The 23,861-nt window shown below is 32.5% G+C and overlaps 1 protein-coding gene across 2 annotated transcripts in view; it reads left to right on the top strand.

The window, feature by feature from the left end:
* The window catches only part of LOC126878423 (mothers against decapentaplegic homolog 4), a 215,755-nt gene that overhangs the window by 171,759 nt on the left and 20,135 nt on the right, over positions 1–23,861 (top strand). The gene's annotated exons all lie outside the window — the stretch shown is intronic.

Here is a 23,861-nt window from a genome sequence, read left to right as displayed (position 1 = left end):
TCTAAATTGGGCCAGATTTGCCACCACCTTAGCTACATCTAGATTTAGTGAATGAGCCATTTCAGAAATGTAAGTCTATAGCTTCCATTAGTTGGTCTTCATTGAATTGTTCTCCTTTAAAGCGAGCACCAAGAAGATTGGCTGCAAAGTGAATCCTACTTAGAACAAAATTTGTAGCGTTCTTCAACATATTTTAGCAAGCTTTCGATAAGAGAACTAGTCTGGTCAACTTGTTGGAGAATATTTTTTAATATTGTGTCTTTTATAATAATTAAAGACAAAAGGCACTTCTGATAATATAGATCTATCCAATTCTATAAATTTATTGATTTTAATACCGGATGCAGAATTTGTTAAGTATATTGTAACAAATTTAAATTTTTCCGTATTTTTCCTTTTTTTCCTGTTTTTTTCCTGAAAAAACAGGTTTTTTTCCTGTACCCAATTTTTCCGGAAATTTTAAATCTCTAGTCCTATCTGATATAAACCCATGGTCTCCAATATATTGACTTTAATCCATCTCGATATATTTTATCTACACACACCCAAACTTATATGGAATCACGATGAATTTAAAAATATTTATTTCTTTTGAAAAAACTTGTTATTGTTACGAAGAATAAAGATTTTTATTGAAAATAAACAAATCTATAAGACAACCAGATAGTACAGCTCGGTACAGTATAGGAGGTTATTTGCTTGAGTTGCAAATTGAACGAAAATAAATAAACTAACTTTTGCGTCCAAAAACGAAAATATGCCTCATGTGGGATTATAGAACTTACAACGAGGAAAGATTATTGGTCTTGTGGAGCAAGTAATGTTCTCAGAGAGACATAGCTGTAGGGCGTAACACAGGGGGTTCTGTCCAAAACTTACGCTGGGTATCAGGAACTAGGAAACCTCAAAAATAAAGCAAGACAAAGTCGCCAAAAAGTAATAATGGCTCGCCAGGATCGTTTGATAGTCCAATCAGCTGGAAGACACCCAACCATTTGTCACCTGCAGCTCAAAAGGCAGCTTTTGGAAGCTACATGTGTAACTGTTTCAGTTGAAACGATAAGAAGAAGAGTTCGTGCCAAGAAGTATACAGCAGGAGACAGTTATAGGTTCCCGAGATATCCAGGCAGCACAAGATTGATCGCCTAAATTGATGTCTTCACCACCAAAACTGGAACATTGGGAATTGAAAAAATGTGCTATTTTCAGAAAAAGTCAGGATTTGTATAAAATCAGATGACCTACGAAATCGTGTACTTAGAGGTTGAGGAAGACAAGCAAGAACGAAAACTGTCAGATCTGTTCACAAATATACGAGAGGAAGTGTAATGTTCTGGAGAGAAATTGTGATCCGTAAAAAACTCCTTTAATTTTCATCCAATCAACTTTAGCTGCTCACAGGTATGTTGATAACCTGTAGTTAGGCTCTGCAGAGGTGTCACAGCAGAAAATTTAATTTTCTTGCATGATAATGGACCTCCACATAACATTAGAATGACTAGAGACATCATTTAAACAGAAGGTATCCCTTGTTTGGAGTGGCCTGCTTGCTCACCCGAGCTTAACTTTATAGAGTATTTGTGGGATATGCTTAAAAGAAAAATTAGAGCTCTCCGGGATAATCCATAAAACACCGCACGGCTAGTACAAGCTGCTCTTGAAGGATGGAGTAACCTACCACAACAAAATGTTGATAATTTGATTAGGAGCGTGCCCACTCAAACTGAAGCTTGTATAAGGACTAGGGGTGATAACACTGACTACCAAAAAACACAAAAAAAAAATAAATAAAAACAATTTAAACATTATTTGTTTTACATTGAAATTATTTTTTTTGCTATTGACTTTAAAACAACTCGTTTCAATTTGTTTGTTAAATACTTTATTGTTTAATTTAATTGTTATTCATTTGTTATTAAATTGCTTTAAAATAAATATTGTGTTATGTTGGTATTGTTACGTTGGTAGATTGCCATGATAATCTTGCGGGGTTGAAATATCGAGTTGAAACAATGACTCTAACTTTATAACTTTATTTACGATTTACAACATCAATCAACATAAGGTTACTAAGATGTTGTTTCGCGGGGTAGTCCTTTAACAACTGAAATTATTTAAAATTATATACATCTTTTGATACATATTATACAAGGTGTCCCGAAAAGAATGGTCATAAATTATACCACAGATTCTGGGGTCAAAAATATGTTGATTGAACCTCACTTACCTATATACAATAGTGCACACAAAAAAAGTTACAGCCCTTTGAAGTTACAAAATGAAAATCGATTTTTTTTCATATATCGAAAACCCTTCGAGATTTTTCATTGAAAATGGACGTGTGGCATTCTTATTGCAGCAACATCTTAAAAACAATTAAAGTGAAATTTGTGCACCCCTTAAAAATTTTAAGGGGGTTTTGTTCCTTTAAACCCCCCCAAACTTTTATGTACCTTCCAATTATATTATTATTGTGACACCATTAGTTAAACAAAATGTTTTTGAAACTTTTTTGCCTCTTAGTACTTTTTTGATAAGCCAGTGTTTATCGAGCTATTTTGAATATTTGTCGAATCCACCACATATTTGTATATGGATGGTTAAGTACGATTATAGAGACCTGTTAATCTGAAAATGTATGTATAATTTACATTTTTAGGTATATTTTGAAAAAGAAGTCATATCTCGATAAAAGGTGATTTGTCAAAAAAAGAGTAAGAGGCAAAAAAGTTTTAAAAACACTGTTTTTAACTAATGGTATCACAATAATAGTGTAATTGGAACGTACACAAATATTTGGGGGGTTTAAAGGGACAAAACCCCCATAAAATTTTTATGTAAATATATTAAAAAAGAATTATTTTCAAATTCTGATTTTGATCGAATTAAAAAAGAAGCCGAATCTCGATAAAAACTTGCTTATTGAAAAAATACTAGAGGCAAAAAAGTTTTAAAAACGTTGTGTTTAACTAATGATACCACAATAATGAATTAATTGGAACGTACACAAAAGTATGGGGGGGGGGCTTAAGGGAACAAAACCCCCATAAAATTGTTATGGGGTGGACAAACTTCACTATAATTTCGTTTTAAGACGTTACTGCCATAAGAATGATACATGTCAATTTTCAATAAAAAACTCTAATAGTTTTCGATATATTGAAAAAAATCGATTTTCATTTTGTAACTTCAAAGGGCTGTAACTTTTTTATGAGCACATTTGTACTAAGGTAAGTTAGGTTCAATCGAACTATTTTTGACCGTAGAATGTGTGTTATAATTTATGACCATTCTTTTCGGGACACCCTGTATTATACAGTAAGAAGTTTTTTTCCCTTACTGAACAATTGATTGACTTCGTGTGTTCGTTTTTTTTAATTCGCACGAAATAATAAGAAATATCAGGTGATTCTGTATAAGTTTGGGTGTGTGTAATAGTATGACCTGAAATTTACATTTTATTTTTACTTATTTACTTTCTTCCCTTTAATTTTTGTAGCACCTTTTTTAGAAAAAAAAAAATGTTTTGCGTTTTAAGAATTGTTTTTATCTTAGTGATTAGAATTCCATCGTCAGATTCAAGTACGTTATACTTATTTTAATACATCATTCAAAGATTTTTTTTCTTGGAACAATTTTAGAGCCGTGTCTTCCTGTTTAACTTTCCAGAGATAACATGTTCTACTTAAACATTGAAGATAACAGGTGTCTCAGAGACCGATATGTCAAGGTTGTGGCACGTATTTTAAAAATTACATTTGCCAGTATCAAAAATAAACAAAGTAAAATGAAAAATAAATTTTCTCTGAAAGTCTTAATTCAATATAACTTAAAATAAAACTCCGTACTTGAATTAAAATATTAATACAAAATTAACTAAATTTGGCAACACTTGAAAAAACATTTTCAATTTCTTTGCAACACGAAAATGCAGCAGCTGCATAATACTCTGGTTAAATCAGAGAGTGCAGGAAGAGTCTATACCGGTTTCGGAGGTTTTTTCCTCCTCATTAATAGTCCTATATCCTCTTCTCTCCGATTTCCCCAGGTATCACACTTTAAGCCTTTCCGAATTGCAAAGAACGAAATGTCACGGATGTACTAGAGCCATCTACCGAAAAACAAAGTAAGTTATCAATCGAAGTAGCACAGAAAACGACAATAAATATCGTTCCGTTACCCAGATTGACAACAGGTGGAATACTTTCTTTGGTTACAACCTCCCGAGATTTTCAAAAATTATAAATCATACAGGATGCCGAGGAAATTAAGATGAGAGAATTTTAAAATAATTCACAACCCATCTGCTCAGCGTGGTAAAAGTTCCAACAAGAAAGATTCCTTAGTACTCAACAAAAGAGTAAATGAATTAAAATGTATAAAGATTTTCAATTTCTTTGCAACGCGAAAATGCAGCAGCTGCTTAATACTCTGGTTAAATCTGATGAGGAGGAAAAAACCTCCGAAACCGGTATAGACTCTTCCTGCACTCTCCGATGTAACCAGAGTATCATGCATTCCACCTGTTGTCAATCTCGTTTGTCGTTGTCGTTTTCTGTGCTACTTCGATTGATAACTTACTTTGTTACCTAAATATTTCTAAAAGCCTAGGAAATAACATGGAACTATGGAAATCATTTTGGTGAAACTTATTTTTTCTTGTTAAAGTTATTCAATAACTTGCACGCATTAGGTACAAGTGAGTGTTAAGTGCTCAAGGCACATAAAGAGTCCAATAAAAACAATGAAATGATAAAAAAAAACAATGAAGATGCACTATAGAGCGTTTCACGTTAAGAATAGAACATTGCGGAGATAGCGGACGATAGAAGAGCGCCGATGCCACGCCGTACTGACTAGAATGAATCGTATATCAGCAGTCGAGTATCCACCCGTGCCCGAGAGGTTTGGCAACACTGATCTCCGTAAGCGTAACGTTCGATTCTTAACGTGAAATAAAGTATAGACTAGAATAAATCAAAAAATACTAAGCCGTTTGGAGTTGGTGGAACATAACCTAAACTATGGACATCTCAAATTGAATGTTGATACTAACAAATCTTAATACAATTTACTATTATTACTGTGAATAAGCTAAAATTTTACTTAAAATAAGTATAATTTGCCCTTTCGATTTCCACTCCGGAAAAATCGTATTTTCAGAATAATTTGAGCAATTCTTAATTAACGAAAAAAGTAGGTTCATGAAAAAAAATCCACGAGGAAAAAATTCTCCTGTAGTTGGCTGTATACCATTTATTACAAAAAACCATAAAATCCTTCATAAAAGGTATATTTGTTAAAATCGCTATACAGGGCTACATCACAGAACAAACAGAACTAGTTTTCAATCGGTTGACCGATCATCATCAGTGTTTGCCTAAAATGTGTACAACCTGATAAAATGATGCAAAGTATTTAAAATTTTGACTACGATTTTAAAAGTTATAGGTTATACTCACTTGAATCTAACATTCTAACCACCAAAGTAAAAAATACAGGGTGTCCCGGAAAATAGTGCGTTCCTTAAAGGTATAGGTAGAAGGCACCATGTAGAACAAAAAACTCTTATAAAATTTTTTTCTAAATGCAACCGTTTGACCAAAAAATTAAAATGTATTTTGGTAGGCAAATTTAAATCTGACAACTATGTGCGGTACGCAAATTTAAGCATAGACAGTCCCATATAAATAAATAGATAGAAGATAGATAGTAAACAGATAGTTTTAAAGAATCCTGTTTAGTGTCAATGCCGAAAATGTTTTCGAATAGTGAGTGTATTACCTATTATGTTATTACCTATGAATGGTGTTTGTGAAAGGTTACTTGAAACATCTATTCGGTATAATAATTATTTTCAAGTAAGTACAACTTAGTTATTTCAGTTCACAAGTAAACAAATTACTGAGACATTATCTGGTGTATTTAAGTTGCACTGTAAACTATTAAAACTATGTAATTCAGTTAAAGCCCTCAGCAATACTCAGCATTCAACCCATTTAAACCTTACTAAATACATAATACTAGTTCAGTTAAAAGATGTGTTTTTATGTTAAAAGATGTGTAATTCGTTTAAAATTATGCAATAGGTATTTCAATACATTTCAAAAGAAAATAATTTTAGTAAACAAATAGTAAATACATAAGTATTACCTACTATTAGGTTGGATTATTTTAAATACTGTTAATCACAATCACAAACGAGTTCTTATTATGTTATTATTCCGTAGTGCGTACGATGTTGCCAGTTTATTAAAATTTCCAAACATTAAAATACAGGTATGTATATGGAAAACAATGTTAACTTTTTTTTGGAAACGGTTAACTTTAGAAAAAAATGGTATAGGACTTTTTTGTTCCAAATTGTGTATTCTCTCCATACCTTAAAGGAACGCACTATTTTCCGGGACACCCTGTATTTGGGTAAAAACCCTTTACAATTAATCCGTCATAGGAACATAGAAAAATGATGTGAATTTAAACATAGATGTTTAAAATATCCCTGTTTAAATGCACATCTTTTTTCTATGTTCCTAAGACGGATTAATTGTAAAGGGTTTTTACCCAAATAATTTTTACTTTGGTGGTTAGAATGTTAGCAAAATTTTAAATACTTTGCATTATAGACCAGGGCGCATCTGTAAAAATATTAGTACATTTGGACGTTGAGAGGTGACTCAAATTTGTTTACAGAAATTGCTTGAAAATAACTCAAATAATAATATTTGAGTTATCCTCCCCCTCAAAAAGGTCCGGAACATTGTTTAAATAATCAAAATGTCAAAAAATTAAGGAAAAATTCGATTTTTTCTTCGTTCTTTGATTATAACTTTAAAAGTGTTCATTTCCGAGAAAAGTTGTACTGACATAACAGTTGCGTAATTAAATTTCCTATAATATAGAATTGGTTAAAAATTTAAAAAATAGTCACCCTTGTTGCAAAATAGCAATAATTGCGAAAAACCATACAAAAACAAGTATTCGCATTTTACGTTTTTCAACCTTCATATTTCACCCATAAAAACTTTATGATACAGTAAAACAATACTGTAAATTTCATTAAGATCGGTTCAATAGATTCTGCAAAATAAATTTTGCAATCCAGCTTTCCCAAAATAATTCATTTTTTCAAAATGTTACAGGACTGAAAATAAAGCAGATAGCAAGTTGAATTTTTTTTTCTTATAGAAGTGTACTGAACCTTTCATTTGCAATTTGCAAAATTAAAATTGATTAACTACCACGGCGTCAGGAATTTTTTTAAATAAACATTAATTATTGGTGCTACGCGCAGGACAGCGGATAGTTTGCTCTAATTGGGCATTCCAATGACCTTTGATAATAATTGATACATTTTAATTTTTATTACATTTCGACATAAATAAATAAATTTGTTTATTGCAAAATAAAAACACATACTCTATCCTTTGAAATAACACTTTTTTATCAAAAACTTTCTTTGTTCATATAAGTATTTTAACTTAGAGAATAAAAGCTTATTATTTTTAAATTAATTGGAAAAGACTATGCAATTGTTTAAACATATGCAATTGTTTAAACAATATTTCACAAACAATAATAAAATTAGTTTGATTTTTGTGGAATTAAAATATTAGAATACAACAAAATATAGACTAAGAAAATAATATATTAAATAAACATTGGAAGAAATTTTGGTGGAAATCAACTTCTGTGAATCGAACACCGCTGTCCTGCGCGTAGCACCAAAAATTAATGTTTCTTAAAAAAATTTCCCGACGCCGTGGTAATTAATCGATTTTAATTTTGCAAATTGCAAATGAAAGGTACAGTACACTTCTATAAGCAAAAAAAAATCAACTTGCTATCTGCTTTATTTTTAGTCCTGCAACATTTAAAAAAAATTTTTTTTGCGAAAGCTGGATTGCAAAATTTATTTTGCAAAATCTATTAAACCAATCTTAATGAAATTTACAGTGTTGTTTTATTATATCATAAAGTTTTTCTGGGTAAAATATGAATTTTCTAAGTGTAGCCGTTGATTGAAATATTGATATGGGGTGTAGCATAAATGGTTGAAAAACGTAAAATGCGAATACTTGTTTTTGTATGGTTTATTTCGCAATTATTGCTATTTTGCAACAAGGGTGACTATTTTTTAAATTTTTAACCAATTCTATGTCAAAGAAATTTAATTACGCAACTTTTATGTCAGTACAACTTTTCTCAGAAATGAATAGTTTTAAAGTTAGAATCAAAAAACCAATAATAAAATCGAATTTTTCCTTCATATTTTGACATTTTGATTATTTAAACAATATTCCGGACCATTTTGAGTGGGAGGATATCTTGAATATTATTATTTGAGTCACCTCTCAACGTCCATCTTAAAACAGATGCGCCCTGGACTATTATTTTATAGGTTATACACATTTTAGGCAAACACTGATGATGATCGGTCAACCGATTGAAAACTAGTTATGTTGTGATGTAGCCCTGTATAGGGATTTTAACAAATATACCTTTTATAAAGGATTTTATGGTTTTTGGTTCATGAAATCTTAACTACTTTTTTCTCTCCTCTAGTTTTTGGGCATAGCCTGTAAAACATACCAATTTGGGACACCCTGTACAGAACTGAGACAAAAAGGCATCGATTGATAATTTTTATGCTTTGAATAATCCTGTATGAAGACCGTTGTAATCTGATCCTATAAAAACTGCGCTATCAAGTATTTCCAAATCGACTACAGTATGTATTCTTGCTCTATAGTTATTAGGTATTTCGTCGTTTGTGAGATTTCCGTCTATCAGAATTATTTCTTTAACTATCATACACACAGTTTTTGTTTGTATAGCAGTTATGGATTATATTTTGCCAATGACTTTCAAACACGAAATTGAGCAGACCAAAAAGTGCAAATAGTACGTTCGCTAACGCTAAAATATTGCAAAATCTCTACATTTTAAAGGACCGCCTGGAGTGACATACAATTTAACATACACATAGCCAACATGTCAAAAAAGAAACGTGATAATGTGCCGATGTGTGCTTTTGCCCTGGGGGCGAGTTTCACCCCTTCTTTGGCATCTTCGGAAATAGATTAACTGACTAATAATATTAATTATAAGCAACTCTTGTTCTAAGAGTTTTTTAACCAAGTCAATACTTTTCGAGTTATTTGCGAGTGAATATGTTCATTTTTCAACAAAATAAATACATTTTTAGACGGTTTTTCGCAAATAACCCAAAAAGTAAGTATTTTTTTGAAAAAAATATTTTTAGCAAAAATATAGCCTGTAAAAAAGTGAAAAAGATGATGTATGCATTAGGTCTCTAAACTTAGTAAAAGCGGAGTTATAGCTAATGAAAAATAGGTTCCTATTCCTTAAATTCCAAATCGAATATTTTAACGTGAAATAACTAAAAAATGAAGCACTTCTTGGGGAAATCTCATTACAACTTTTTTGAAGTGTTTAATAGTTATTTATATTTATGATATAAGTGTTAAAAGTACACGTTTAAGGCACGCATGTGGCATGTGAAAGTTTTCAGAATGAGCGATAGCGAGTTCTGCAATTCACATGAGTGCCTTAAAAATGTACTTTTTAATACGCATATCATACAATATTTTTTCTACAAACGTAATTACAGGAAAATATCTACAAAAACTTTTACTTGAACTTGACCTGACATTCCATTTTTATATTTTTTGACATTACATCAAAATTGCCTATACGGTCAATACGAACTGCAGTGCCTTAAAGTAGCATTAAAGTTTTAAAGGAATAGTGCCTTAAAGTAGCATTTTTAACGCTCGTATGGAGTGCTAAAAATTGCATTTTTAACACGGTTGTAGAAAAAAAGCTTTTCTTTTGTTTTATAAAAAAAATTTCAAGCAACAAAATTAAACAAGTTGGTTCCTTTTTTTTTGGTAAAAAATCGGGAAAATCACCCAATCATTAGCATCCCAAATGAACTTAATTGTTACCACTTCACAAGTTGCTTTACTCGTGTATGTTTTGTTTATATGATCTGTAAGTGTCAAATTTAGAAACATCAAATCTTAACCAATTTTGTCTTACAGAAAAACAAAAAAATACAAAATATTCAGAAAAGTAAAGCCGGCTTTTTTACTGTTTGAGGTTTTTCGTATCTCTAATAATTTTTAAATTATTTTGAAAAAAAACATTTTTTTTCAAAATTAAAAGTTTTAATAATTTTACTTTAAAACCATTAATTAATTTCATTTAAGCTGCCAATGAGGGGGTGATTTTCCCGATTTTTTTGTCAAAACAAAAGGGATAAACTTTATTCTGAGCGTAACTTCCTTACAATTGATGCTAGAAACTTTTTTATAAAAACAGAAATAAAGCATTTTTTTAAACACTAAAAAGTTGTAAGTTTTTTTCCAAAAGTGCTTTATTTTTTGGTTATTTCACGTTGAAATATTCTATGTATTTGGAATTTGGCGAATATGAACCTATTTTTCATTAGCTATAACTCTGCTTCTGCTACCTCAGAGACCTCATGCATACACCATTTTTTTTACTTTTGTACAGACTGTATTTTTACTAAGAATGTTTTTTTCGATAAAATACTTACTTTTTGAATTATTTACGAGAAATCGTCTAAAAACGTGATTTTTTGGTTGTAAAATGGTATCCACTCGCAAATAACTCCAAAAGTATTGACTTAGTAAAAAAATCTTTATAGAATAAAAGTTGCTTAGAATTGTGTAGTCAGTTTATCAAATTCCGGACTTATTTTGAACGTATGTTTTTCACCCCCCAGAAGGGGTGAAACTTACCCCCAGGGCAAAGGCACACATCGGCACAATATCGCTTTTTTTCTTTGACATGTTAGCTACTCGCCAAATTTCGTGTCAATCCAAGTGGTTGTTTAAAATTTACGGCAAAAACCGTGAGGAAATGTACTAAAAAGAGTCTATTAAACAGTTAGGTATGTAGTAAATGCCTAAAAATTAATTTAAAAAAGATCTCGGAATTAGAAATCAACTGGAAAGTTTAATAATTTTATTTTTTTCCATTTATTTCCTGCCCGGTATTCCAATAAATCCTATAAAAACAATTTATTTACTATTGAGTCACAACCTGTATCGGATATTTACACTCTCGCATCAAAATCACGTAGATACACTATGAAAGAGGTCAAACACCCCAAATATAATTCCTACGCAATGGTTTTTTGTATTCCAATACCAACTACGACCAAGTCGCTTCATTTAGAGGGTATTCACCTTCCACATATGTTGATTTATATATGTTAAGTAGCAACAGGGGGTCGCAACTACCCTCTTTTTTGATACTGAGTCAGACATCTGCGTTTGAGGAATAGATTAACTATCAGAGCTTTGTTTACAAATAAAACACCCCCATGACGCAGTTCATGAGACATTGGCTTGAATGAACCATTTTGGTTATAGTGATATTAAATTAAAAAAAAAAACAGATTTTGAGGGTTTGCTTTTTTATTTAAAACAAATATTTTATATTCTGAAGTGATCACATGGAAATATATTTCTTTTCATTTCTTTCCTATTCGCTGGAATTTTGTCAATGTTTTTGTAGTGACTTTTAGGCCAGGAACCGAAGCTTTTCACCTCGCAATTTTTACAGAATGGATCGATTTGCTTGAAAATTTGAGAATAAGTAGTGGATAGTCCAAGGATCAAAATCTATATGATGGCGAAAGGCGCTTTTACCATGGGGGTGGTTGCCACCCCATCCCGGGGATGAAAATGTTTTATTATACTTTGATCGCAAAAGTTAATAAAAACATTCATTCTAAGCAAAAAATGTCCTATACATTTTTTTGATAAAATTAATAGTTTTCAATTTACTCGCTATCGAAGGTGTTAGTTTTGTATAGAAAAATCAATGTTTTTCGATATACTTACTCATTTACGAATCACTCAATTTTTGCCGTAGAAAATTTTTTTTCAAACGAGGTTCTTGGGAATTAGATAACCTATAATTTTATATTGAAACATTTTTTCGTATCTCTGATGTTAATCTTTCTATTCTGAAGAAAATGGCATTTTTTACCAAACTACAAAAATTCGTTATTCGCTTTTATCTCCAGTTTTTAAAAAAATGATCATTCTAAGCCAGTCAAACTTCTAGAATATATTAATAATACATAAATAAATGAGAATAAATAAGGCCAATCACTAAAAAACAGGTAACTTACATTATTATGCTTCCAATTGAATTTCTCCTTTTTTTTTTTCAAAAAAATGTATTGATTTTTTAACCGTCACCTTTTTATTTTTTATCTTAGAAAGTTTGGTAAAAAAGAATTTTGTAGGCTTTTGCACGATCTATAAGAATATTAATATTAAATCTTTGTAAAATTCTCAATCGCAAAAAGAGGTGACTTTGAAAGGGTTGGTAAAGGTGGTTTTTGCATGTTATTACAAGTTTTAATTGTCAATAGCTCACTCAATTTTTGACCTAGAAAAATTTTTTGAAAACCAAGTTCTTATGAATTAAATAAGCTACAATTTCATATTTAAACATTTTTTCGTAGCTCTGATGCTGCCATGCGATTCTGAAGAAAATGCCATTTTTTTCCAAACTACAAAAATTCGTTATTTGCTTGTAACTCCATTTTTTTAAAACTAATCATTCAAAGCCGGTCAAACTTCTAGAACCTATTAATAATACATAAATAAAAAAGACCAAATCAGGTCAATGACTAATTTTAATTAGGGTGGTGATTACGGGGTTGCCTGCGATCACTTTTTCGCTGAGAAAAATAGGGACTGACATTCTTTTCATCATAAGTCACTTAATTTTTGAGCTATAGACTTTTTTCTTATTTCTGGAGATAGATATTTTTAAGTACTTTAAATTAGTTTAAACAAGTTGTCCTCGAAAAATGCATAGTTTTCCCGTCTTTTGACTTTGAAACTGCAATATTTAGCATTTGACGAAGAAGAGCCAACATATAATTAAGTATAGCTCGATTACTATTGGTTTTAAAGAAAATTTAAAAAAAGTTTTTGTTTATTTTTTCAAAGGGTATATTTTTATTAAGTAAAGTTGTTTTGATACAACGAAAACTCTTGAGTTATTAGCAGAAAACTTATTAAAAACATTGATTTTTTCGGTATAAAACTAACTTTTTCTATAGCGAATGTATAAAAAAATGTTCTAAAAAAATGTATAGAAAGTTTTTTTCTTAGAATGAACGTTTTTACCAACTTTTGTGATTAAAATATAATACAAAATTTCCACCCTCGAGATGGGGTGGCAACCACCCCATGGTAAAAGCGCCTTTTGGCATCATATAGATTTTGATCCTTGGACTATCCACTACTTATTCTCAAATTTTCAAGCAAATCGATCTATTCTGTAAAAATTTTTTGTCTTATTTTAAGCTTCATTACTTGGACTATTTTATTTAAGGGGACTTTTACTTTCTAAATTGAAAAAACGACAATTTTTAAAGAAGAAACTAGGGTATTTATACACTATTCCAAGAAATTAACGCACCAATGATTTTTTTGATGTCTCGAATTTCCTAAACCTGTTGTCCAATTTAAGTGATTTGGTAAATATGTTATAGCCTTATACTTTAGCAATATCGCTGTAATAATATTTTTGATAAACAGGTAAATTGTCATTGTATACCTACCGGACGTACCAATCAAACTGTGTTTTTTTCTCAAAGTTCACCACACCATGTGTAATATTCTAGCATTTATAAAATACTGAAATTAAAACCCAACTGTAACCTCACTAACATTCTGTTTTTTTATTCAATCGCTTATGTTAGATAATAAAAATGTTAGTACTTTACCAACTAGCCATGTTTTTCATCTACACAGGGTGTGCGTCAAAAGGGTAATTCCGCCTGAAAAAGAAATGAAAGCTTGCTTTATAAACGTATGTCCGCAAATGCTTGGTTTCTGAGATACAGAGTGTTGAGTTTTTCTTACAAACTGACGATTTATTTATTGCTCTAAAACCGGTTGAGATATGAAAATTCAATTTGGTAGGTTTTAAGAGGTAGTTATTGCGCATTTTTTTGACATACAATTAAGAATTTTATATTCACCATTGGCGTGCATACGGGTAATATAACCCGTATGCGGGCCAATGGAGAATATAAAATGTTTAGTTGTATGTCAAAAATGCCCAATAACTACCTCTTAAAACCTAACAAATTTCAGTTGCATATATCAACCGGTTTTAGAGCAATAAATAAATCGCCAGTTTGTAAGAAAAATTTCAACATCCCGTATCTCGTAAACGAAGCATTTGCGGACGAAGCTAGGACAAATAATCCTCGGACAAATAATCCCGGACAAAAAATCCCCACAAATTATCCCTGGACAAAAAATCCCCGGACAAAAAATCCCCGGACAAATAATCTCTGGACAAAATATCCCCACAAAAAATCCCGGACAAAAATCCCCAAGAAATAGTTGCTGTCGAATAGTTCTCTAAAAGTTTTCCTGAAATTTTAACAATTTTCGAATTCCAATTCCATGCTGAAAACTTTATTTGTGTCATATTTTTGTTAACTTTATTTGTTTATACATGACAAAAAGTGTGAGTTTTTTCAAAAATCGTGGAAATATGGGGAATGAGCTAAGGCCCCGTTTTCATGACAGGCGCTTAACGCGCATTTTGATAACGCGTGATTACAACTACATACATTTTACTTGAGACCGTTCAAATGCCAACGCGCGTCTTAATGACCCAAAACGGGCGTTAGCATGTAAACGGTCTTCAGTAAAATGTATGTAGTTGTAATCGCGCGTTATCAAAACGCGCGTTAAGCGTCTGACATGAAAACGGGGCCTTAGCTCATTCCCCATATCTTCCACGTTTTTTGAAAAAACTCACACTCTTTTATCATGTAAAATTTGAAGTTTTCAGCATGGAACTGGAATTCGAAATTTGTAAAAATTTCGGGAAAACTTTTAGATAACTATTCGGCAGCAAATATTTCTTGGGGATTTTTTGTCCGGGATTTTTTGTGGGGATATTTTGTCCAAAAAAATTTGTGGGAATTATTTGTTCGGGATTTTTTGTGGGGATATTTTGTCCGGGGATTTTTTGTCCGGGGATTTTTTGTCCAGGGATAATTTGTGGGGATTTTTTGTCCGGGATTATTTGTCCGAGGATTATTTGTCCGGACCCCTTGCGGACATATCATTATTTTTTCATGCAGAATTACCCCAAAAACAAATTACCAAAATTTTCCTTTAAAGTTATACTTTACTGCAGGGAACAACACCCTGTATTGATGAAGAACATGGCTAGTTGTTAAAGTATGTAACTTTTTTATTATCCAACATAAGCTAATGGATCTAAAAACAGAATGTTTAGAAAACCTGAGGATATAGTTGAGTTTTAATTTCAGTATTTTATAAATCTGGGTCTGGAGAGATTTAAAAAAATACAGTTTCCTTGTTTCACCCGGTATACAACGACATTTACCTGTCTAGCCTAGCAACAATATTATTACAGCGATTTTTTTTGGCACAGGCTTTTGCCATTCAGCCAGTCACAACTTTTAAGTTCTTCCTAAAGCAAAGAAAAGAAAGTAATTATCACAATACCTATTTGATTATCAGTAAGGAATACACATGGTTACTCGCTTCTCGTCTAGGGACCCATCAAGACATTAAATTAATACACAAACTAGACCAGCGATACTCAACCTTTTTCTTTCCTGGGCCACATAGTAGCTACTGCCACAGCTTGCGGGCCGCAATCAAGATGAAGTAGTATACAGGGTGTTTCATTGGGAAACGGAAATACTTGAATGGTAAATAGAGGTAAATGAGGCGGTTGTAGACATACTAAATTTATTGCTCCACCGACTTTATAACCGAGTTACAGGGTGTTTTATCGATTTTGCCCATTTCTTTCTGGAGCCATAACTTTAGAACCACCTTGTGTATTTTTTTGATATTTGGTGCACATATAGAACCCAACATTTAGACCCAACTACTAATCACAAGAAAAATCCAGGTCCAGATTAAACAAAATTATAAATCCATTGTGACCTTGAAACAACATCCTGTATATTGAAATTTTCAAAACCCGTTTGCACATTTGAAAAGAGCTTTAATGGAACTTCCATATTTTGCGCAGACAATTCAATGACTTTAATTTTGAAATTATGTCGAAATTCTTAAGAACTGGAACTTTCAAAACAAAAATTTCGATATAATTTCAAAATTAATGTCATTAAATTATCTGCGCAAAAAATTGAAGCGAGAAATTAAACTTAGTTTTTTGTTCTCTTTTCAAATGTGCAGACGAATCTTGAAAATTTTAATATACAGGGTGTTGTTTCAAGGTCACAATTATTTTAAATTTTTTTTGTTAATCCGGACCTGAATTTTTCTTGTGATTACTAAATGGGTCGTTGCAATATAGTAAAGTATTGATTATTTTTAAAATGAGTATTTGTTCATTAACTTTAATAATTTATTATTAAAATTTAATAATACATACCTTGTTTTTTAATCAGAGTTCTTGAAAATTTCAATATAATTTAAAATTAAAGTCATTAAATTGTGAAATCACGTGAAAAACACGTGAAATTTAACAAATAATTTGATCACAGGGCCCTTTAGTTAGCCTTCGGGCCGCATAAAAACGCTAGAGGGCCGCATGCGGCCCGCGGGCCGCAGGTTGAATATCACTGAACTAGACTGAGTCACGGAAAGAAGGTTTTAAACAAATGGTGTAAAACAAAGGTTACTAGTTTAACTGTGCTCACAAGTTAAGGTTACTTTTTGAAATAAATTCTGTTAAATAGTCATATACGGTTTTATTATTTAATGACAAAAGATAGCAAATGTTATAGGGAGGAAGGATTTTATGTTTGATTAAATTTTTTATTAAGTCATCATTTTGTTGTATATATTTTGTACATTCAAAGAAAATATGGTTTAAATCTGCTTCTTTTTGACATCTTCGCATAAATTGGAACTTAAAATTCTAAGTTTTGCCAGATGGGCTGGATAACACGCGTGTCCAGATCTCATTCTGATAATAGATGTAATGTATCTTCGTGGGACAGAGTAATTTTTAAACCAAAATTCACTCGGGATTGTGGGTTGTATCAGTGCATATTGTGAGTGGGAGTGTTGACTATATTCTTAATATTCTTGTTTCCACTGCTTGTTTAGATCATTCTTGATTTTTATAAATACATCTGGAATACAGAGCTTATAATCTGTTTTCACACCAGAATCAATGGCTTTCTTAGCTAATATATCTACATGCTCATTATACTCGAGCCCTATGTGAGCTTTAATCCACAAAAATCTAACTGTTCTTTGCTCATGGTGTAATTCAAAAAAAAAATTTTAATTAGAAGAATGTAAATATTTGTGTTTTTACTGGGTAAAAACATAGTCTCAATGGCTAAAAGAACCGACAAAGAATCAGACGCAATTGTTGCGGAGCTGTCATTGGAACTCTATTACAGCGATATTGTTAAAGAATGAGGCTATAACTTATTAAAAAAATCATTTAAATCGGACAACAGGTTTAGGAAATTCGAGATATCAAAAATGACCCATTTTTAAGGTGGTGGTCTTGGAGTAGTGTAGTTCCCTGTCAATCTTTGTCTTAAAACTATGATCTCATTTTACCGTGCAAATGTTTAGTTTCTTGTCTTAATTTTAATGCCTTGTCAGTTCACGAACAACAAAACAATACTATTTTTTGCTTATTTCTTCATCCATTGTCTATATCAGTTATCTTGTTTATTTATTAGTTTTCCTGTTTTGACAGCCTATCCGATAAAGATAAAAACAGCTCATGTTGTGGTTTTAATTCTTAAGATAATTATAAATTTTTAATATCATATACTTTACTTGCATCATTTGAACGAGTCAACGTGGTAATAATTCATCACGTTTAGCCAACGTGCTCATTATTTCCTAGAAAACAACACTAAAATATTATAAATACATATATTTTATCATATCTAACTTCCCTGGAAAAATATTTACATACGAATAGAAATATGTTATATTTGCGTTTAAATTTCCCAAAAAGCCGCCTCTCAATAATATTTGGAATTGAATCAGTTTTAATTTGTTGGAAGTAGGCAGGTTCAACAAAACAACAGCGTCCTTGACTGGTGTCGTTCCCTTCGTATGTACGTCGTACGGTCTTTGTCCGTATTTGAATAATCATCGCGAAATCCTAAATCAGAAAATGCCCCAAAACTAATGAACGGCAATTCTGCGAAAAGGAAAATCAGCGCCCCCCGTTTGAAAGGAGTGACTCTCAGACCGCTGTCCGTGACAATAGTATTGTGTTCATTTACTGTTCTTTATGTCTTTCAATGAGCTGTCTTCTTCTTCTTCCTTCTTTTATGTAGACTTTAAAGCCTGTTTCTTCTTCAATATTAGCCTCCTAAATTGTTTAAATTATTAACTTTTTCTTGGTCTGCCATTACTTCTTCATCCATTTGGTGACCTATCTCCTGCTATTCGTACTCTATCCTCTGCCATTCTACTAATGTGTTCGTTCCACTCCTGTTTCCGTTTTGTCACCCATCCATTTATGTCTTCTACATTGCATGATATTCTTATGTTTTCGCTTGACCAACAGACTTTTGCCTAATATTCATCGAAGTATTTTCATCTCTGTTGTTTCTAGTAGTTGTCTCGTTTTAGATGTGTCAGGTCTTGTCTACGCCGTGTATGTCAATATAGGTCTAATTGCTGCTTTATAGATTTTTGCTTTTGTGTCTTGTCTTAGGTGTTTGTTCTTCCAGATTGTGTCCTTGAGAGATCCCTCCGCTTTACTTGCTTTTAAGCTTTGTTGTACTTCCTCTTCAACATCTCCGTAACTGGTTACCTATATAATATATATTCCCAGATATCTTAATCTTGCTTCCTGTTTTATTATTTTCCCATCAATTTCGATTTTACATCGTAGTGGGTATTTAGATGTTATCAACTATTTTCAATGGGAAATAAGCCACAATTTTACCAAAAAAATTATTTTATTAATAAATAAAAAATATTATTATTATTATACTCAAAATACAAAATAATATTATTTTCTATTTTGACAACGACACCCGACTTGGGCATTGAAACGTTGATAAAATCATTTTTTTTTTGGTAAAATTGTGGCTTATTTCCCATTGAAAATAGTTGATTATAAAAATGCCACAAGGAAATAGCTTCAGAACAATATTTAGATGTTGTCATACATTTGGTTTTCTCTGCTGATATTATCATATTGTATTTCTTGGCTGTTGTATTAAAGATGTGTGTTAATCTTTGGAGATCGTCTTCTGTCTCGGCGATTAATGCGGCGTCGTCTGCGTAACATAATATTTGGATTTCTTTGTTCCCAATTCTGTAACCATGACAGTGGGCTTAACGAGTCACCTTGTCTGACTCAGCTTTGTACTGATACCTATAAACTGTGTTAGTTTTCCATTTATCTTTGCCTGTATTTGATTATGGAAATAGATACTTTCGATGGCTTGTATAATATTGATTGGTATGTTTCGTCTATACAGTAGGTGTAAAACGTCTTCGACTTAAATGTGATGGAAAGCCTTTGTCAGGTCTATAAAACATATGGTTTATTGTACTCGATGGCCTTTTCTGTGATTTGCCTCAGTACAAATACGGCGTCTACGCAGGATCTTCCGGATCTGAATCCTTGTGGTTCATATGATAAAGTTGTTAGTTTATTTAGTTTGTTGGTTGGTCAATACTGTCTTTATAGGTAATTACTTTATATAAACTTCATAGATTTCAAATGTGTCGTTTTGGATGGTAGACCTTTTCATACTGCGATCTAAAAGATCTTTTGTATATAACCTACGTCTATGTGAGTATCAGATAGATTTTATTACCGGTTGTCGAGCCTCTTTTGGATTGCGACCTTGCTTCACCTTCATTGCGGTTTTGCTGACTATTTTTCAGTAATATTCAGTTTTGGACGAATGGTTTGAATTCAGATCAATAGTTTCTGGATACCGAGGTTGATTTGTTTGTTGGTGTCCGGTCTATTTCTGTCCCATGAGAATCTACGGAACGGATGGTCATAATCCGCCATATCAGGAGAAGGCTAATGAAACTTAGGTGTCAGCTGATACCAAGATTAGAGTAGTCCTTAGCTTCCACTCGCTCGTTTTCACCTCACAGAAGTAGCGATTTCGGATCAATCTTAAAAAGAAATGCCCATAAACTCTATCTCATCATAGGATGTTCGATATCGGTTCGTAAAAACTTATGATTCCGTATTAGTGGTTGCAGTTTAGAGTCTGGAAGTCTTCGAAATTTCAAAAATTATTAGATCTTTTGTAAAAGGTATATTTAAAAGTCCCTAAATAAGGGTTACATTACATAAAAGAACGTTTTGGAATAAAAGATCCATCATCAGTTTTTAAAAAATCCCTAAAATAAATATAACCTAATTAATTGGGGAAAAAGTAGGCCTATGGCTAAAAAATGCAAAAGGTCACACTTACAATATTGTGCATGCCTGAGCCACCAAAATGTTTTGGGTAAAAACCCTTTAAAATGTTGAAAATTATTATTGTATGTTTTTAATAATATTTTGTGATGTTGCAAATGGGCAGTGGGCATCTGGGCAGTTTTTCACTCGTGATTATTGGGAACATATATTGGGAGCATACATTGGTTCCATGTTAATGGAACATTGCGCTTTTTTTCTGTGCGATTATTTCCTTTGCGATTTTTTTTCTAGATTTATTATATTCATAGCCCTTTTTTAATACACCTTCTCCGTTTAAAGTTTTTGTTCATCCAATGTTGAATATCGCTATTTTCTATGGAAGATGGTAATTTCTCAACTTCAGCTCTGTCATATTTCTTTCTTTTGTTTATTATGCACATTTATTAAATATAATTTTTTCAAGCATCATCATCCACCCTTCTGCATCCAAAGTTGAACAAAGACCTCCCCTAATTTCTTCCAGTTCTGTCGGTCTTGGGCTTCCTGCAACCAATTCCCAGCAACCCTTTTGACGTCGTCTGTCCATCGTTGAGGTAGAATACATGTAGTGGAGTTCTTCTGTCTTCTCGTGTTCTCCACATTGTAATTTTTTGGGTCCACATCTCGTTCTTCATTCTGGCTACATGGCCCGCCCAATTCGACTTCAGCCATGCTATTCGCTCTATGACATCTGTGACGCCTGTCCTTCTGATTTCCTCGTTTCTAACCCTATCTCTGAGAGTCAGTCCAAGTAGTGACCATTCCATTCTTCTTTGGGACTCTCTAAGTTTGGTTGCTGTGGCCTGGGTTAACGATAGTGTTTCGGTGCCGTAAGTCATGACTGGAAGCATAAGTTCGAACGTCTTCTTTTTCAGATAATTGGCATGTTGCTCTTGAAGATATCTGGTGGAGCTCCATATGCGGCCCATGCTAAGGTCACAGTATATAGAGGTTCCACAGTAAAACCACTCCTCTGTCGACGCTTTGATCTAAAGAAGTAATACCGACAGTACGCAATTGGTAATTCACCAGTGGTGGATGCGGGTTTTCCCTGTTAAAATCCGTACGTTTCTATGTGACTAGCAATGCGAGAGTGGGGCAAAAGCGACTAAGAACATTGCTACAGATTTTACTTCCAATTTTTCGGAGAGTGGTTCTACTGTCCCTATTTATACTGTGCTAAGGTGATTCTTTTTTATAGTTTAGCAATTTGATTGTCCCTGACAATTTCGATTTCATGACCCAAGTATTTATATTATGTGAACCAATGCTATTTCGTTGAAGTAGTCTTTTGGATGTTCGCTTAGGGCAGGTTTGTCATGAATTGTGCCTTTCCAAAATTCTGCCAAGCGGCATCTAAATCAGTAAGCATAGTTCTAGTCTCTTTTAAGTTGTCTGTTATAGGAACTATGTCATCTGCGAATCTTAGGTGAGACAGACTTTCGCTGTCGACATTTATTCCTTTGGCGTCTCACTCCAATTGTTTGAAAGCGTGTTCCAGTACTGCCGTAAAAAGTTTGGGAGATAACGTGTCTCCCTGTCTAATTCCTCTTTTGATTTTTATAGATTTGGTATCTTTGTGTAGTCGGACGGCCATGGTTGCATTATTGTACATGTTCGCTATCAGTTTGGAGTACCGATAATCTATACGACTTTCCTTCAACGCTCTCATTATGATGTTAATTTTTATCGTATCAAGTTCTTTGCGAAAGTCTAAGAAAGCTATGTAGGACCAATAGTTGATTGTATTCGCTGAATTTTTCTATAATCCCTTTTATGCAGAGGAGGTGGTCGTTAGTGCCAAAGTTTTTTCCTAAAGCCTGCCTGTTCTCTAAGTTGGTAAAAATCTAATTTTGTTTTCAGTCAATTTGTTATTATTCTTGTGAATAACTTGTAGAGGTGGTTTAATATGATTATGAATTGGTAATTCTCGAGCATTTTTGTCAATGCCAAAGGTAATATTTATCAAATTTCCTTATTGAGAAAGTTATTTAGTTTATTTATACATTTATAAAAACAAAATAAAAATAAAAATTCCATTTTTATTCAGTTGCAATGCGAAGGCAAAACAATCTTATTTTTCACTTAGAATACGGAGCTCAATCCAGCACTCTGAATCGACGATTTTCGACTCTTATTGGAGTCATCATCGGAGAGAACGTAGGCCTGCTGCTCCATACTCTAAGTGACCAACACCGAGAGTTTATCCCACACACCGCAACTGACGTGAATGGACTAGGTGACTAGCGTCATCTGGCAATTGAAAGATGAAGTGGTTTTCAATCCTAATAGCAATATTAATAATATTTAAAAATATTAAAATATTACTAAAAGATTTTTAAATTGAAAACATATTGGTCCATTTTCTTGGTAACACCTCCAAGGCTTCTAAAATTTGCAAGCCAGATGGATGCTGAAGCGAAGAAGACAAGAGGGAATTCAAAAAACTTACAATTCACGACCCCGTCTGTTCAGCTGGTAAATTCCAACAGAAAATGGACCTAGTTACTCAAAGAAGTAACGACCAATATAAAAATCAAATAAGAATAAAAATTCCATTTTTATTCAGTTGCAATGCGAAGGTATAGTATTTTTACTACAAAAGCGATATTACGTAGGTCAAAATTTTTGACCTAAGAGAACTGTCAAAACATTAGAATGTGACTTTTCATTATAAACATGGCAATAATGAAAAGTCACATTCTAATGTTTTGACAGTTCTCTTACGTCAAAAATTTTGACCTACGTAATATCGCTTTTGTAGTAAAAATACTATTAAACAATCTTATAGGTCTGGATCCCGCGTATGAAAAAAAAGTTGATTAATAGCAAGCTGAGAATTTGTTAATAGCTTAAGGGTGTCTAAGTCGTGTTGGTCACTTACGAGTATGGAGCAGCAGGCCTACGTTCTCTCCGATGAGACTCCAACAAGAGTCGAAAATCGTCGATTCAGAGGGCTGGATTGCGCTCCGTATTCTAAGTGAAGGATAAGATTGTTTTGCCTTTGCATTGCAACTGAATAAAAATGGAATTTTTATTTTATTTTTATATTGGTCGTTACTTCTTTGAGTAACTAAGTCCATTTTCTGTTGGAATTTACCAGGCTGAACAGACGGGGTCGTGAATTGTAAGTGTTTTGAATTCCCTCTTGTCTTCTTTGCTTCAGCATCCATCTGGCTTGCAAATTTTAGAAGCCTTGGAGGTGTTACCAAGAAAATGGACCAATAAGTTTTCAATATAAAAATCTTTTAGAACAGCGGTTCTCAATCTGTGGTACATGTACCACTGGTGGTACATCTCATTATTTGCGGTGGTACCCAAGACACAAAAAAAATTAAAATAGTAGTGCTTAGTAAGTCTTGATAATACAATCTAAAAATATGGGTGGT

The sequence above is a fragment of the Diabrotica virgifera genome, chromosome 1, assembly GCF_917563875.1.
Source record: "Diabrotica virgifera virgifera chromosome 1, PGI_DIABVI_V3a".
Lineage (NCBI taxonomy): Eukaryota > Metazoa > Arthropoda > Insecta > Coleoptera > Chrysomelidae > Diabrotica > Diabrotica virgifera.
Note: the sequence above shows the minus strand (reverse complement) of the source record. Positions and strands in the feature narration are given on the sequence as shown.